Genomic DNA, 15,546 nt, shown 5'->3' with positions numbered 1-15,546 from the left:
GGGTGGGGGTGGGGAGGCAGTGCACCTCTGTCACACAGGACGTTTTTGGTGGTGGTGGGAATCCCTGAATATCTATGGAGCAAGGCTTTCTAGTAAGCAGCAGGCAGGGGGTGAGTGTGCAAGCATCTAATTGGGAAGTTACTCTGGCCTTTAACATAGTTGGCTGGTGCTGGGAGTCATATCATAAACCTAATTTCTGTTCCCCTCTTCATTGGTGGTCACTAGGCAGGGAGTGGGCTTGGAACCTAGGGGTGCAGGTTTGCTGGGGGAATAACCTGGAGATGCTGGCTTATTGGGGGTTAGTCTAGAGACTGAAGCTAGTCTGGAGTTTTGTTGGGGGGCAACTTGGAAACTAATGCTAGGTACCAGCCTGTTGGTCTACCTGTGTTCAAACTTAGATCAGGTTCTCTAAAATGGAGAGTGAACTTAAAAGCCACGTAGCCTCTTACCTCCTTTAAGTCGCTTGTTTGGTTTTTGGTCTCAGCATTCGAGAGAAAAACCAATACACATACCAAGAGGCTCATTTTGGCTTCTATAGTATATTTTTGTTGACTTTTGGTACACAAGGTTCGGTGGGTATCTGACTATTGATCATTCAGACCTGCAGACACTGTGTTCTAGTTGCGGGCTTGGAATATGCCGCTCCCTAAATGCAGATGGAGCCATGGGCACACCTCTCTGGTCCTGCCAGACTTCCTCACAGCACCCATTGCTTCCCACAACATACCTGAACTGTGTTAGGGCCAACCAGGCTAAGTTTGTGGAAAAGACTTTCAACTAAACCTGAGAGACTAGAGGTTGACTTAATTACACTGTTATGGTTCAAACTTCAAGGATTTGCCCGTCAGTTCCTATGGAATCAACCAATCATTTTAAACAACCAATAGCAGCAACAATAAAAAATCAGAGTAGCCTGCCCCATTCCCTGCTCTTAACACCTACAGCCAAACTGTGGTAGCAGTCACTGCTCCTGTAAGTGCAGACCATGTGCCTTTCAGTACCAGCCACTGCTCCTGTAAGTGCAGACCATGTGCCTTTCAGGAAGAACATTCTGTGGAGTTCAGGCCTCATCCTCACATTAATCCTGTCTTGCTGGTACCTGGTTATCATCTCTTACACATAACATAGCATATTTAAAAGAAGTGAGAAAAAAAAAAACACAGAGAGAACTGCACAGAGATCCTGGGGCTCCACTTTCTTCCCAGGAATCTGTGGGTGACAGTGTCTCCTTTCTTCACTGACAGACACTCATCTGTGATCAACAATCACAAGTTGGCCTGTACAAACTAAAGAGTTGCATATTACATGCATGGTTTATTTGAGTAAGCTGATTTATGTTGGCCAATCAAGACAAGTTCTGAAAAATATCTGGTATTAGCCAAAGAAAGCAATTCCAGGCTAGAGAGATGCTCAGTGGTAAAACTTGTCAGGCCAGGCTGGCACACTGTGTTTGATCCCCACAGTGCAAATACAGATAGAAGGAGGGACACAGCAAAGTTATCCTCTGACTGATACACATGTGCTGCGGCATGTGACTCCACCCAAAGCATGCAAGCATGCACATACACACATACATTCATGCACTCACGCACATGCGCATGCACACACACATACACACATGTACACACAAGAATAGGAAGTAAACTTTTTGTTTTAAGGATTTTAAGAAAGCAACTGACTTGACTAATCCTGCTAGAGTATTTCTTATTGTTCTCTGTTGAGTGTGTATTTTGCTACAAGTCACAGAAATAAAACTTTGAACTCCATGTTTAGTTTTATAATGTGTGAGCTTTAAGAATACTCATGGGTCATTCAGGCTCTCTGATCTGAATTCAATTCTCCAGGCTAAAAGAGAGTGGAGTGTGTGTGTGTGTGTGTGTGTGTGTGTGTGTATAAAACCATTTAGTAAGTTCTTAAACTTTTTAATAATCTAATTTATATACCGGTGAAGGAGCTAGGCTAATGAGACCTGAGGAAGAAATCTGAGAGGTTAAACCTGATGACAAACACACAGCTTGACAAAAACAACTCAACCAAACAGAGAGGTAAATGCCCAGGGCATCTTCAGATGTTAGACACTAGGAGATGGATGCCCGAGGGCACATTGTTTCTCCTTGTGCAGTAGGCTCCTTCCCTTTGGAGACAGAAGCCCAAGCTTGAAGGGAAGGCAGGAGGTAACTGCACACCAGATCTGGGGCCATGCAGACCTCAGGGCTGCGGTGGACTGCAGTCAGCTGACTGCTGGGAGAGAGAGAGCCGGGCTGGGAATGTGAGGGTCATGGTGAGTCAGAAGGATGGGGTAGGACTCAAACCTTCACGGAAGGATAATTGTTTCACAAAGATAGTGCAAGCCCTTTGACTTCTTCAGATTTCCAGGTGGATAGACTACAAGATCTTACAACAAAAGATCCTGGCTGTGAGTAAAGATAGCTGGCCACCGTGAATGTATACCGTGGAGATACGCCTTGGTTGGGCATGACCACTCCTGCTGTCTCTGAACCAAGAAACGGCTTCAGCATTTTCTTGGATCACACTGACATCATCTGGGATACACAGCCTGTCAACCACAGCACCCGGCCAAGTATCAATCAGCAGCTTTACAAACTGGATTACATTCAATGGTAAAGGTGGGAGCAGTTTGGAATTTTTGTCCTGATAGTATCAACAGATGATCCCACTGGCCCCCACCTGTCCCCACCTTCCCCCAGCAGCCCCCAGAAGCCCTTAGCTGCCTCTAGCAGCCCCCACCTGTCTCTAGCAAGGCCCAGTGGCCTCCAGCTGCTCCTGGAAGCCCCCAGCTGGCAGGAGTGATCTCGGTGAAGATGCTTAGGTTCAGGCAGATTAGCATTGCTCCAGAGGAGATTACATTTCCTTTGATTGTTCAGGGTCTTAGTGCCCTGTGCTTGGTGACTTCACATGAGCCAGAGCGTTAGGAGCCTCAAATCAGCCTCAAATCAGATTGATGGCTTCACTGACAGAGGAGCAACCCACCACCCAGGATTTATTTGGGCCACCTAGTAAGGGGCTGGAGACAGGCTAGCTCTATCGTTGAGAGCCAGGAAGATGGGTGACACACAGTCAGGCTTCTGTCCCACATGGAGGCACACGGAGCACATAGTGAGGCCACTGTGAGCACTTCTCAGCACCTCTGGACCTTCTGTCTGTCAGCTTGAAATTGGGTCTGGAGGAGGGAGAAGGTAAGTGCTGTAATCAGTCAGGTCTTTTTCTATGTCTACATAGTTCAATCCACACTTTAGCTTCAGGGTCCATCATCCAGGTGTATATGGGTTTCCAAAGGAAGAGCTGAACAACAAGGGTGTTTGTTTGATCACCTTTCCCATTGGCTGAAAGTGTCTGTGTATACAGCCATGAGGGGCAGCCACTCATTAATGCCCCTGCTTATCCATCCGAGAAGAGGTCAGGTGAGTCTTGTCACACACCAGACGCAATGCTCACTGGCTAATGTCACATTGGTCCCTTTTTTTTTTTAATCCCCATATCTGTGCAATGGTGGAGCTATTCAGGGAACCAGAAGACTGACGTAGGTATTCACCATGTCATGTCACTCCAAATGGGAAAGCAAGTTACAACAGAGCGTTTGATTAATCCTTCCTACTAATCCCATGCATATGCATGTGTCGGGAGGAAATGATGAATTAAATTAATTCATCCAGTCGTTAACAGTGTTTCCTTCTTATCAGCTGTGTTCTTGTTCCTCTTAGGCTTGGCTTTTTATCTCTGTCAAGTTTTCTTTCTGGCAGAAATGTATTCCACTTATAAGCAGTTACATTAGTGAGAACAGAAGAGTGCCTGTGTTAGGAAGGAGAGGTGGCACCAAGAAGTATGGGAAGTGCACATGTGGGCTGCAAAGAGATGAAGGGCTTGGGGTGGCCACTGGCCCTATGAAGACAGCAGCATTCAGGAGGCTAGGAAGGCAGGTGCCTCCCACCAAAGTCCAGCACATGTTAGAGAAGTGTCCTCTTTTTTGGGGGATAGGGGTGGGGTGGGGATTCGAGACAGGGTTTCTCTGTGTAGCCCTGGCTGTCCTAGAACTCACTCTATAGACAGGGCTGGCCTTGAACTCAGAAATCCCCCTGCATCTGCTTCCCAAGTGCTGGGATTAAAGGCGTGCGCCACGGCTGCGACTGCCCGACTTGAGCAGCTTCCTCTTAAACTAGTCTAGAGTTTCTCAAAACCAGGAGAGGGGGATCAAACTGGAAAACTTGGGATGGGGAGCCTCTGATTTTGGTTTGTTTTTGAGACAGGGTTTCTGGTGGCCCAGTTTGGCCTTGAACTTTCAAGACAGCCACAGATGACCTTGAACTTCTCATACCCCTACCTTCACCCCCAGCATGCTGGTACTCCAACACACCTGGCTTATGCAGTTCTGAGGATCAATCTCAGAGCTTTGTGTGTGATAGGCAAGCACTCAACTGAAATAGCCCCATGCCCAGCTGTCACTTCTGCCTTTCTTGCCATGGTTGTTCTAAAACACACTTGTGTGACCTGCTCTTTATTGAGCTCCTCCTACAGATAGAGAATGAGCCATGCTGAGGCCCACCCACCCTGAAATGGATACATAAAAAGGTGACACTGGTTGTCATGTGACAGACAGTGCCTGCCTCTCCCATCTAGGCCTTAGAGCTCACTCAGTTGACACTGTCCTTTTGTGCATACATTCCATGGTCCCCTTTTTGCACACACTTCCTTCCTTCATCAGGAGGCTGCCACAGGCCTTGTGATACCCAGGAAAGAAACCTTTGCTGTCTGACATTTGTTCAGAGGAGAATTCCTTAAAACTAAATTGTAGGGAGCTGACAGACTTCTTCCAAGTAGAGTATTTGGTCTACAGGGATAGGGATATGCCTCGGGGAATAGAGTGCCAGACAAGCATGCAGAGTACTGCATTTGACTTCCAGCATTGTGTAGACTGAGCATGATGCCACACAGCTATCATTCCAGTACATAGGAGGCAGTTTTACTTAGTTCTGGGTGCTAACTGGTTTTTTTCCTCTTAGGCTGGCTAGACCGAGAGCTTTTTCATCTTGCACAACTAGTGTTTGGTACAGAATTAATAACTATCATCTGTGGTTGTTGCATTACCCGGGCTCCCTTACGGGAACAGACTGGGTGGAATAAATACATATTAATTAGATTGGCTCGCTCAGCCTGGGTGGGTAAGTCTAACAGTGGACATCCACATGATAGCAGGACTGAAACCCCGAGGGCTGTTCAGTTCAAGAGGCCGGATGGCTCTACAGTCCTCATCAGACACTGAATACCTGGAGGATTCCTAGAGGGATGCTTGCTATCTGTCTACTTAAAGGCTGAAGAAAGTGGATTCTGACATCAGTGTGGGATGGCAGTGCCAGCAGCAGTAGCAACCATGTTGATCCACTCACAAGCCAGTCACAAAACAGTAGCAACAATGTTGATGCATTCACAAGCCAGTCAAAACAGTTACAACAGTGTTGATGCATTCACAAGTCAGGCCTAAGCCAGAACTAGCTCAGCTTTCACTCAAGCCTCCTTGTATGGAAGCGTTGTGGAAGGCACTGCCCACTTGCTAGCCCAGAGAGTAAGTCTTAGTTGATTCCAGAAACAATCAACTTGATGCAGAGGTTATCTAACCACCTGTGCATTTGAGTTCCACCAGCTGAACTGCACTCTGGGATGTCATCAGTTTCCCCCTGTACTGCCTGGTTTTGTGTGTCAACTTGACACAAGCTGGAGTTATCATAGAGAAAGGAGCCTCCCTTGTGGAAATGAGATCCAGCTGTAAGACATTTTCTCAATTAGTGATTAAGGGGAACGGGCCTAGCCCATTGTGAGTGGTGCCATCCCTGAGATAGTAGTTCTAGGTTCTATAAGAAAGTAAGCTGAGCAAACCAGGGGAAGCAAGCCAGTAAGCAGCACCCCTCCATGGCCTCTGCATCAACTCTTGCCTCCAAGTTCCTACCCTTCTTGAGCTCCTGACATGAATTCCTTTGGTGATGAACAGCAATGTGGAAGTGTAAGCTGAATAAACCCTTTCCTTCCTAACTTGCTTCTTGGTCATGGTGCTTTGTGCGGGAAAAGAAACCCTGACTAAGACACCCCCTTAAGGTCAACAGAGGCCTCAGCAGCTCCATGTACTGGGATTCTTGTGTTCCTGCCTGTCTGTGTTGCTTTCTCTACTGGTGAAATGTGGTGACATGGTGGTGTTTCTTCCAACCCTTTCCCCAGGAGAGAGGGATCTTCGTCCTTTGTAGAGCTGGTGCTCAACACCATGTGCAGCGGGCATTGGTAATCATGAAAATGTCTTTGAGCCGAGGGCTAGGAACCATTTTGGCTCCCTCAGATGATTTCTTTTTGTACATTGATAGCATTAATCAGAGTCCCTGGTCCATAAAACTTTTCAAATGCTCTGTGGGTGTGGCTACCATCAGTGGCATCCTCCTGGGGCAGAGTGTGTGCTGGATGGAGAAGGTATGTGTCACTGCTGGATCACCAGCACCTGGTGTATTGTCCCAAATATGCACGAAGGATAGTTATTTCTGCCATTATATAGGGCTGTCCAAACCTGACAGTCCATGCTATCCTGATCGGCAGCTTCTGCACCAGACTGGTATTTGTGTCTCTAATTCTTAAGTCCAGCTCAATTAAGACGTTTGCTTTTCACTGTGGATACAAAGTTAATTCGTTTTAATCGTTAACTATTTTATAAGCTCATAAGTAAAACATGAGTTGCTTTTAGGTAAATATGAGAATGGAAAGGCTTTTTGCTAACTAGATAGATTTGAGAGAAGGAGTATTGATGCAGGTCTGTAAAGCAAAGCAAGTGAGCGAGATCTCCATCATGGTCTTAATGTGCAGCAGTTGGTGCTAGGCCTCGTGGACAGCTTTGCTCCAGGAAATAATATACGCTTAACCCAGATTTTAAAAACCATAAAGAGGAAAAATATTTGTTTAGGCTTGGCATAATCCTCAAGATAACTCTACATCATAATGGAGCAATATAGCAATCTGCAGAGACTAATTACTTCTGTAGTCAGTCTAAGCCTGGACTGTACAGCCAGCCAGCCATGGACATACCTATGACTTTCTTCTAATACTGCAGAGTTCTCTAATTTTAACCTCTTAGAAAACATTCCATGGATAGATATAAAGCTTCCACCTCAATAAATAGGCAGAAGTATAAAATCCTCTGATATAGAAATTAAAAAACAGAGCAAACCCAATATTAGCTTCTTCTCTCTCTCTCTCTCTCTCTCTCTCTCTCTCTCTCTCTCCCCTCCCTTTCTCTCTCTCTCTCTCTTTCTCTCTGCCAAAGTGTGACTACTGTGTCAGAGGCAAGGACTACATCTTTTGAGTCAACATCTTTTTCTTGTTTCTGTTTATAGGCACTATAAAACTTCATATGTCAACTCACAGAAAGAGTGTCCACTAAGAAATACTTAGTGAACTGGGGCTGAGGAGATGGGAGATGGCTCAGCACTAAGAGTTCTTACCGGTGTGTATGAAGATCTGAACTCTGATCCCAACTTCCTTGTAAAAGAAAAAATCAGGATGTCCATGTGTACCTGTAACCCCAGCACTGGGCAGAGAGCACTGGGAAGAAACAGGCGGATTGCTAGAGTTGACTGGTCTACCTGCCCAGCTTCAGGTTCAGTGCAAAACCTTGTCAAAGGAAATGGTCAAAAGTGATAGAACAGGACACTGTCTTCCTCTGGTCTCTGTGAGTACACAGGAGAGAGTACCTATTCAGATGTACACACACACACACACACACACACACACACACACACACACACACACAGAGTGAATTAATGAAGTCTTACAACCTAATTTGGACCTCAGGGAAACATCTAAAGATGAGATATGTCCTGCAGTCTTAGGAGGTTGAGGACTTGGCTACATATCCTGGATGCCCATGTACAACCCAAACACACAAAGCCTTACTTGGGTTGATGGAAACTCAGCATCTTTCAAACAACCTTTTAGTGAGTGATCTCATCATCTTCCTTCTGAGGTGAACCATCCACACCTAGGCTGTTCCCTACACCGAGGGCCCTGGCTCACAGCATGCCCAACTGTCAGTGTCAGAGTGTTATGAAAGAAGCCCTGGAAGAAGGTGAGAACACGACAGGATTCACTTAGCTACCCAGAGAGCTGCCCACACAGTATGGGTGACTAGGACTTCTCCAGAAGTCTGGGTGTCATTAGCTTCTTTCTGAGTATCATCTCTCCTCAGCTTCCTTCTTCATGTTGAATCATATTGCTCCCACTGCAAAAGCAACAGGTTTTTGTGCCAAATAAGCAGTGGCTGTACTCCCAAAGTACAGATTGAGGTTTCCATAGCTACAGAACAACAGTCATCTATCTGTCCAAGCGTGTTGATGGGAACATCAGGTAGAGGTTACAGAAAAGAGGGCAGTTCCTGTTACAGGTGTCAGGTGTTCCCTGAGGACAGTTGTAGCTTTTGTTTGGGCTGGTAGAGATTGTGACATTTCCAAGACTTAAAGTGGCTGCAAGAACATTAGTGAAACCTGAGATGGACAATGAATGGCTAACAACATGGCTGACGATACTTCAAGATCATCTGTAATATTCCAACTCTCCACAAAGCTCAAATCTGCCAATAATTCCTGTCTGGTTTAGAATATGGGGAGTGGGTGACTTTCTGGGAACTTCAGTTCTCATTGCAATTCAGCCTGAGTATTGTTTATGTTCTCCAAGGAAGATGGCTGCCCCTCTTGCTCTGTAGCTCTGTGTCTATTTCATTCATCAGATACTGAGCACATTATTATCTGCTGAGAGAATCCTGAAAGCCTGGTGTGATTATTTCCTGGGTAATAGCCCACCCTATTGGGCAAGTGTCCTGCAGATCCACATGAGGATGAAATTTCATGAATCAATACTGTTTAGACAAATTAATGACTTTATAGAATACCTAGTTTGAATCAGATGATTTTAGAAAGAAAGTTTAAGGAGATGGTTTTAGTTGGTTTGCCAGAAAGATGTGACAAAGTTAGAATCAAGAATAGAATGTGCCCCTTCCTCATAGAAGAGTAAGTATAGGTTGCATAATAAGGAATACAATGAGCTTTCAAGAATTACACTAAGAAGAGAAATAGGCTTGGGACCGATTTGTGATCAAGGTCCAAGGATGAGGCCACAGATGTGTACCATGATAAAGCAAGGCCACGTGAAACTTTTGCTTTAAACTTTAAATGAGCTTAAGAATGAAACACTGCTTTGAACTTACTATCAGCATTCTTCTGTAACTCTCTTTTGTATATATTTTATCTGTGAGGTAATTTTATAAAAAAATTTTATCTAGGAAGGTATACAAAGTCTGAGAAAAAATTAAAGTGTGACTGTTGGGGCTCTGCTCCATCCACCAAATGTGTATATATCTATCTGCATAGATACATATGTAAGTAGATATGTGTGGCATATAAGTATGCATGCACACTTGTAAAATTGATGAATTAGATGGTTGGGCCTGACATGTGTGTGTGTGTGTGTGTGTGTGTGTGTGTGTGTGTATTTGTGTGCCTGATATTCTTCCTTTCTTTTCTTTTCTCTCTAGCTCTAAAACAGTTAACAAATTCTGAGCCTCTCTCCTGGCCAGGGAGGGGCCCTTGAGCCAAAGAGAAAAGAGTTCAAATAACTAAATTGACAGAAGCCAGAAGCTTTTGGCCACAGAATAGCAAGAAATAGTTAAATTACCAAAAGTCAGCAGTTTTGGCTCTAATTGCTGATGTCATAGCTCTTTTACTGCTTTCCTGAGGTAGCTGGATGTTGGACAGGCTCCAGCACACATACTTGAAGGGGGTCAGGGGAGACAGATAGACAGGATCACCCATGACCTTATAGCAACACAGTAGAAGACATCAGCTACTACAGAAGCTGGTGGATCATGGGATATTGTAGTGGGAATAAAGACTTAACCTGAATCCCAATATACCTCAGGGAAGACAGGAATAGAAAGATTCAGGTTTGGAAAGTCAATAAGAAGAGACTTCAGGGGCAGCAGAGATGGCTTGATGGTTAAGAATGTGTACCACTCTTTCAGAGGACCTGTGTTTTGTTACCAGCACCCACATTGGGTTGCTCACAAGCTCCTGTAACTCCAGTCCCAGGGTAGCAATTCATCTGGCCTTTATGTAGACATACAGTCATATGTACAGACATACACAGGGATACACACATATGCCCATGATGAAAAACAAGCTTTAAAAAGAGACTTATCTTAGGGTTTTACTGCTGTGAACAGACACCATGACCAAGGCAACTCTTATAAGGACCACATTTAATTGAGACTGGCTTACAGGTTCAGAGGTTTAGTCCATTATCATCAAAGTAGGAGCATGGGAGTGTCAAAGCAGGCATGTTGCAGGAGGAGCCGAGAGAGTTCTACATCTTCATCTGAAGGTGGCAAGGAGAAGATGTAAGAATTGAGCAAACCAAGGAGCCAGAAAAGTACCTCATAAAAATAACAAGGCCATTAAGCCTAAAAAGACACTTCATAAAAACATTGTGGGACTGAGAATGCAAGGACTAAGCAAACACCCATCCCCAAGGGGTGCCCAGTTCCAGGAAAGGTCCCAAGGAGGGGGTGGATCTCCCCCCCCCATCCCTCCTACATGCAACTGATATCTCCTCCTAGAGGAGAAAGGTCAATAAAAATGGGAAAGATAACCAGCCCACATTGTAAATTGTAACCAGTCCACGTTGTAAGCTGTAAAACTCTGTTCTGAAAAGGTATAAAATGTAAGAGATTAGTTCTCTTGAAGCGGCCTTTGCTCTGAATGCTAGATTACCCCAGTATACTGGATCAATAAAAGCCTCATGCTAATTGCATCGATCTCTGTCCCTATGTCTTTGTGAGTGGGACACCCATGCTGAATTGAACAAAGACTGGCTTCCAGGCAGTTAGGATGGCGTCTTAAAGCCCACATCCACAGTAACACACCTACTCCAACAAGGCCACACCTCCTAACAGTGCCACTCCCTGGGCCAAGCATATACAAACCATCACAAGACCTTAGAAGTGAAACAATAGTGCGTGAACTGAAGGATGTTCATGCATCACCTTGGATGGTGGAAGCTGAGGAACCTGATCAGATATTTGGATAATTGGATAAGGATGTAAAGGATTGAGGATTCTGTGTAAGGGACCAAGCAGGGCTCTTACTGAAAATGGGCATTGCAGGGTTGAGCAGACAGATTCCAAATCTGTCTGAGCTAGCACAGAATTTGGAAAAGCATCAACGAAAGTGAGCCAAGGGTCAAACCCTGGCCAAGGAGAAAAGATTTGTTGTGGAAAGAACCTTTTATTAAGAGGAGAGAGAACGTTTGCCAAGGAGAAATTCTGTTATTACCAATGGTAGGAGGTTGGATCATTCCCAAATCACTCACCTGTCCAGAGTAATAAAGATACAGATGTTAGGAGGCAAAGAGAATCTCCTCTTGGTTCAGTGAAGAACATATGGGATTTGGTCACATTTATGAAGCATCTGAAATCACTAAAATCTAATGGCCAGCCAAGAGCTTGTGTTAAATTTGGTGTGGGTGCCCCACTCTCGAAGACACAGGGATGGAGATCAATGCAATTAGCATGAGGTTTTTATTTATCCAGTATACTAGGGTCATCTTGCATTCGGAGCAAAGGTGACCCCGAGGGAACAAAGCTCTTACTTTTTATACCTTTTCAGAACAGAGTTTTACAGCTTACAACGTGGGCTGGTTACAACTTACAATGTGGGCTGGTTATCTTCCCATTTTTATTGACCTTTCTCCTCCAGGAGGAGATACCAGTTGCACATAGGAGGGGTTGGGGGAGATCCATCCCCTCCTTGGGACATTTCCTGGAACCGGGCATCCCTTGAGGATGGGTGTTTGCTTAGTCCTTGCATTCTTGGTCCCTCGGTATTTTTATGAGGTGTCTGTCCCTTTAGGCTTAATGGCCTTGTTATTTTTATGAGGTACTTTTCTGGCTTCTTGGTTTGCTCAATTCTTACACTTGCTGGGTACTGAGGATTCCATAGTTTAGATTGTGCAAGTGACAGATCTTATTACTCAGTAAATTCCAAGTGAACTCCCCTCCTGTAGTTATGAGGAGAGTGGAAGCCAGCACTTGTCAGCTGATCTAAGTACCACACTGAAGAGGCAACACTGTCCTGAGCAGTAGATGTGAGCAGAAAATGGCCCTCACCAGAAGAAACTAAATGCATGCCAGTGTCTGGGTTTGCTTCCCAGTACTGTCGTAAAACTCTGTGACAAAAATGGTGACTGATGGGGCTCTGATCTCTCTCCATTTTGTACAATCCAGAGTGAACCCAGGCAATGGGCTCACCCATAGTTAAAATGGGTATTTCCATATCAATTTACACAATCAAGTTAATCTCTCAAAGGCTTGCCAGAGGCTAACCCAACCTAGGTAATCTCTCACAGATGTGCCTGGAGGTTTGTCTCCTAGGGAATTCTGGTAAATTGACAATGTACACTAATGGTCATGGCTGGCCATCGTACCCAAAGCAAAATGTTATGTACCTAAAATAAGAGCAGAAAACAGGCTGGGGAGGAGACTAAGAAAGACAGGAAGAGAAAACAAGGCATGGAGGATACAGCAGAGCTAAGAGACAATCAGCGGCACTGACTGAAGGCCATTTTGGCCTTGACCAAAAGCTAGTAGCTGTATACATGTAGATGTTGATGCCAACATGCATGATTCTGTGGACCCAAGTGGAAAATGAAATCAACTGCATGGATAAAGGTTTACAAAGGAGATAGATGTGAAAGAAAGAATACTTCCAAAGCATCAACATAGAAGTGGTTATATTTGTCGTGAGGTTGGGTTCCCCCTTCCACATAGATCAGCAAAGAACTCAGTTTCCCCTTCCTGCGTCAGCTGTCATGGGCAACATTCAGTGTACTCCTCCAGTTGCCCATTCTTGTGTTTTATAAAGCTGTCACCAGGTGTGACACCATTTCACCTCCAGACACTGCCCTGCTTGCATCTCTGAGGAGGAGATTTGGAGATTATTATATTTAAAAAAAAATGTGAGTTGTCATCTGCCACGCCCACTCATCTACTCCAGTAAAATCTGCAATATTGGGGTTAAAAGCCTGATTAAGGACAAGAGGTGTTATGACTTCAAAGGGAGTTCTGTGCCTCCTGGATATTCAGACAGTGGTTGGCATCTCCTAATTCAGACATGTTCCAGATTAGTCTTTCCAATCGCCAACACGCCCTCTTATTTAGGCATAAAAGGTACCCCAAGAAATGGTTCGTAAATGGCTAAGATTAGGCATTGTCTCCTGGCCAGTACAACGTTCCAACATATCCTAATTTAATTCCAAGCAGTCCTTAGCTTGGAATTTCTCTCAAGGAATCTGCCTTATCAGATAGAATGTCCTCAGAGTTAGCAGCAGAGGTCAGGCACCATTGCTTACTGTTAACACGGTTAGAATTCTCAGGGCAGTCCCACAGAAGAAAGAACTGTTTTACATACTAGAGAGTAATCGAAGGGCATCCATCACTTAAGGGCATTAGCAGGAACTGATAGATTGGAACTTCCTGGTGCTTGCCTCCAGCAGACCCAGTGAATTAGCATGGGAATACTAAAATAGCCCCAGCGGGGAGAGCACTACTGCTCTTCTTCCCGCTTCACACCTGGATACCTGATCCTACCGACCTTGATGTGGCCTTGCCTACTTAACTTCAGTCTTGCTCTCTGATCCTATTGACCTTGTTGTAACCCTCGCCCGCCTACGTGACTTTTGTCTTCTGCCCTGTTTTCTGTATACCATATAAGCCTGGTTTTCACTTTGTGTAGGGGTTGCACTTAGACTGGAACTAGAACTTAGATGGACTAGGACTTAGATTCATGCAGTCCACAGTCCCCCGGGGCCCAGAGCGCTTGGTCCCTGGGGATGCAGCACCAGTCCAGAGGAGATGGCTGCTGCTTTAGACCCAGTGTGTTTCAGGTGGCCTCAGATGTACCTCAACTACTGAGCTGCTAGATTTATCATTTCTCTCTTGTAATGACTGTAAAAGTCTGATGCCATTTTTTAAGAAATACATTCAGATCCTGTACTTCCATGTGTCATCTCTGCCATCATTTCTTCGCCTACACCTTGTCAACTTGACTAGGACCTCATTTCTCCTGTGGGTTGAGGGAGATCCAGACTGGCCAGCCTGCGGCAGTCATCTGCCACAGAGATACTGAGTAGGCATCTAAAATGCTTCCTAGGGGCCATGCAAAATAGTCATGGTCTGGTTAGTAGAAAATAGGCTCCAAAAGTTACCTGGAATTACAGCATCACTTGAAATGCACAGACTTGGACATAAAAAAGTAAACTAACAGGCAACAAATAAGGATGTTAATAATGGTTAGTTGGCAGTGAAAGGTGTTAGCGTCTCTTCTGTAAAGTTTCTTAGTTTTCCCAAACTTTCTACAATAAAAAAAAAGTGTGAGCTTACTTATGATTAAAAGTATCTCTTCTAATGAGGGAATGAACAGAGCTTTACATTCATATTAATGCCAGAATATGTATTTATCAGTGAGGGGGAGACTTTTAAATATTAATGAAATATTGACAAGTAGTCTTGCCACACCCATGTCTGTAGAATTTCCCTCAGATGCTTTTGCTTTATCAGATGTTTTGAGTTTGTGGGTGCATCTGCCAGCACCTCACTACCCATCAATGTCCCATGGTAGAGGTACTTGAGTTTTGTATGCACCAAGCCGCCTTATGAGTCTTGGCGTGGCCTCATGTTCACAAAGCAGCAGGCTCAGTGTTGCTTAAAAGTGAATGAAAATAGAACATGACTTAATGTGTCGTCGGTGCTCAGCGCTCAGTGGGGAATGGGTTGTTAGTTAACCAGACTTTCCGAGGACTGCATTTATTGGAAATCTAAGTAACGCTGAGGGACACTCCACTATTCTGTTCCAATTTGACACTTACTTTTCCTGTGGAAATTGAACCACCCACAGGGCACTCATGTCCCAACCCTGTAGCTCCCATCCGGAGGCCTTGCCCTCTGGCAGGAGCTGTCAATGTCTGATAGGCACGGGACTGTGAAGTTGCCAAGTGTGTGAGCAGAGCCAGCCGCACGCCCCAGCTTTCAATCAATTTTATTTGCAGCCAAACCGCTGACACCTGTCGTTCCTTCCAGTTTGGTGATTTTCCCATGGCTACTGAGAATCCACAGTTACTTCTTAAAACAACAACAACAACAAAAAAAATCAATTGTTCTGAGGACATTTATTCCCGTTCAATTTTTGGTTTATGGGCCAGAGATTATAATTTCTAGACTGCTCCCAAAATGTAAAGGAAAAAATTAGAGTTTTTTACAAGAGTGCATAAATTTAAGTATTATACAGTATCATTTACATGTGTGAGTTTACAGCACAGTATAGTTGTTTATAAATATTAAATATAAATTAAACATTTTAGTTTTTATTTACATTGCAAAAATAAATCTTAAAAAAATTTACTTATAATTTTTGAGAATTTCATAGCCTAATGTTAACTTCATCCATCTACTGTTTA

This window comes from Mastomys coucha, unplaced genomic scaffold, assembly GCF_008632895.1.
Source record: "Mastomys coucha isolate ucsf_1 unplaced genomic scaffold, UCSF_Mcou_1 pScaffold13, whole genome shotgun sequence".
Taxonomy (NCBI): domain Eukaryota; kingdom Metazoa; phylum Chordata; class Mammalia; order Rodentia; family Muridae; genus Mastomys; species Mastomys coucha.
Note: the sequence above shows the minus strand (reverse complement) of the source record.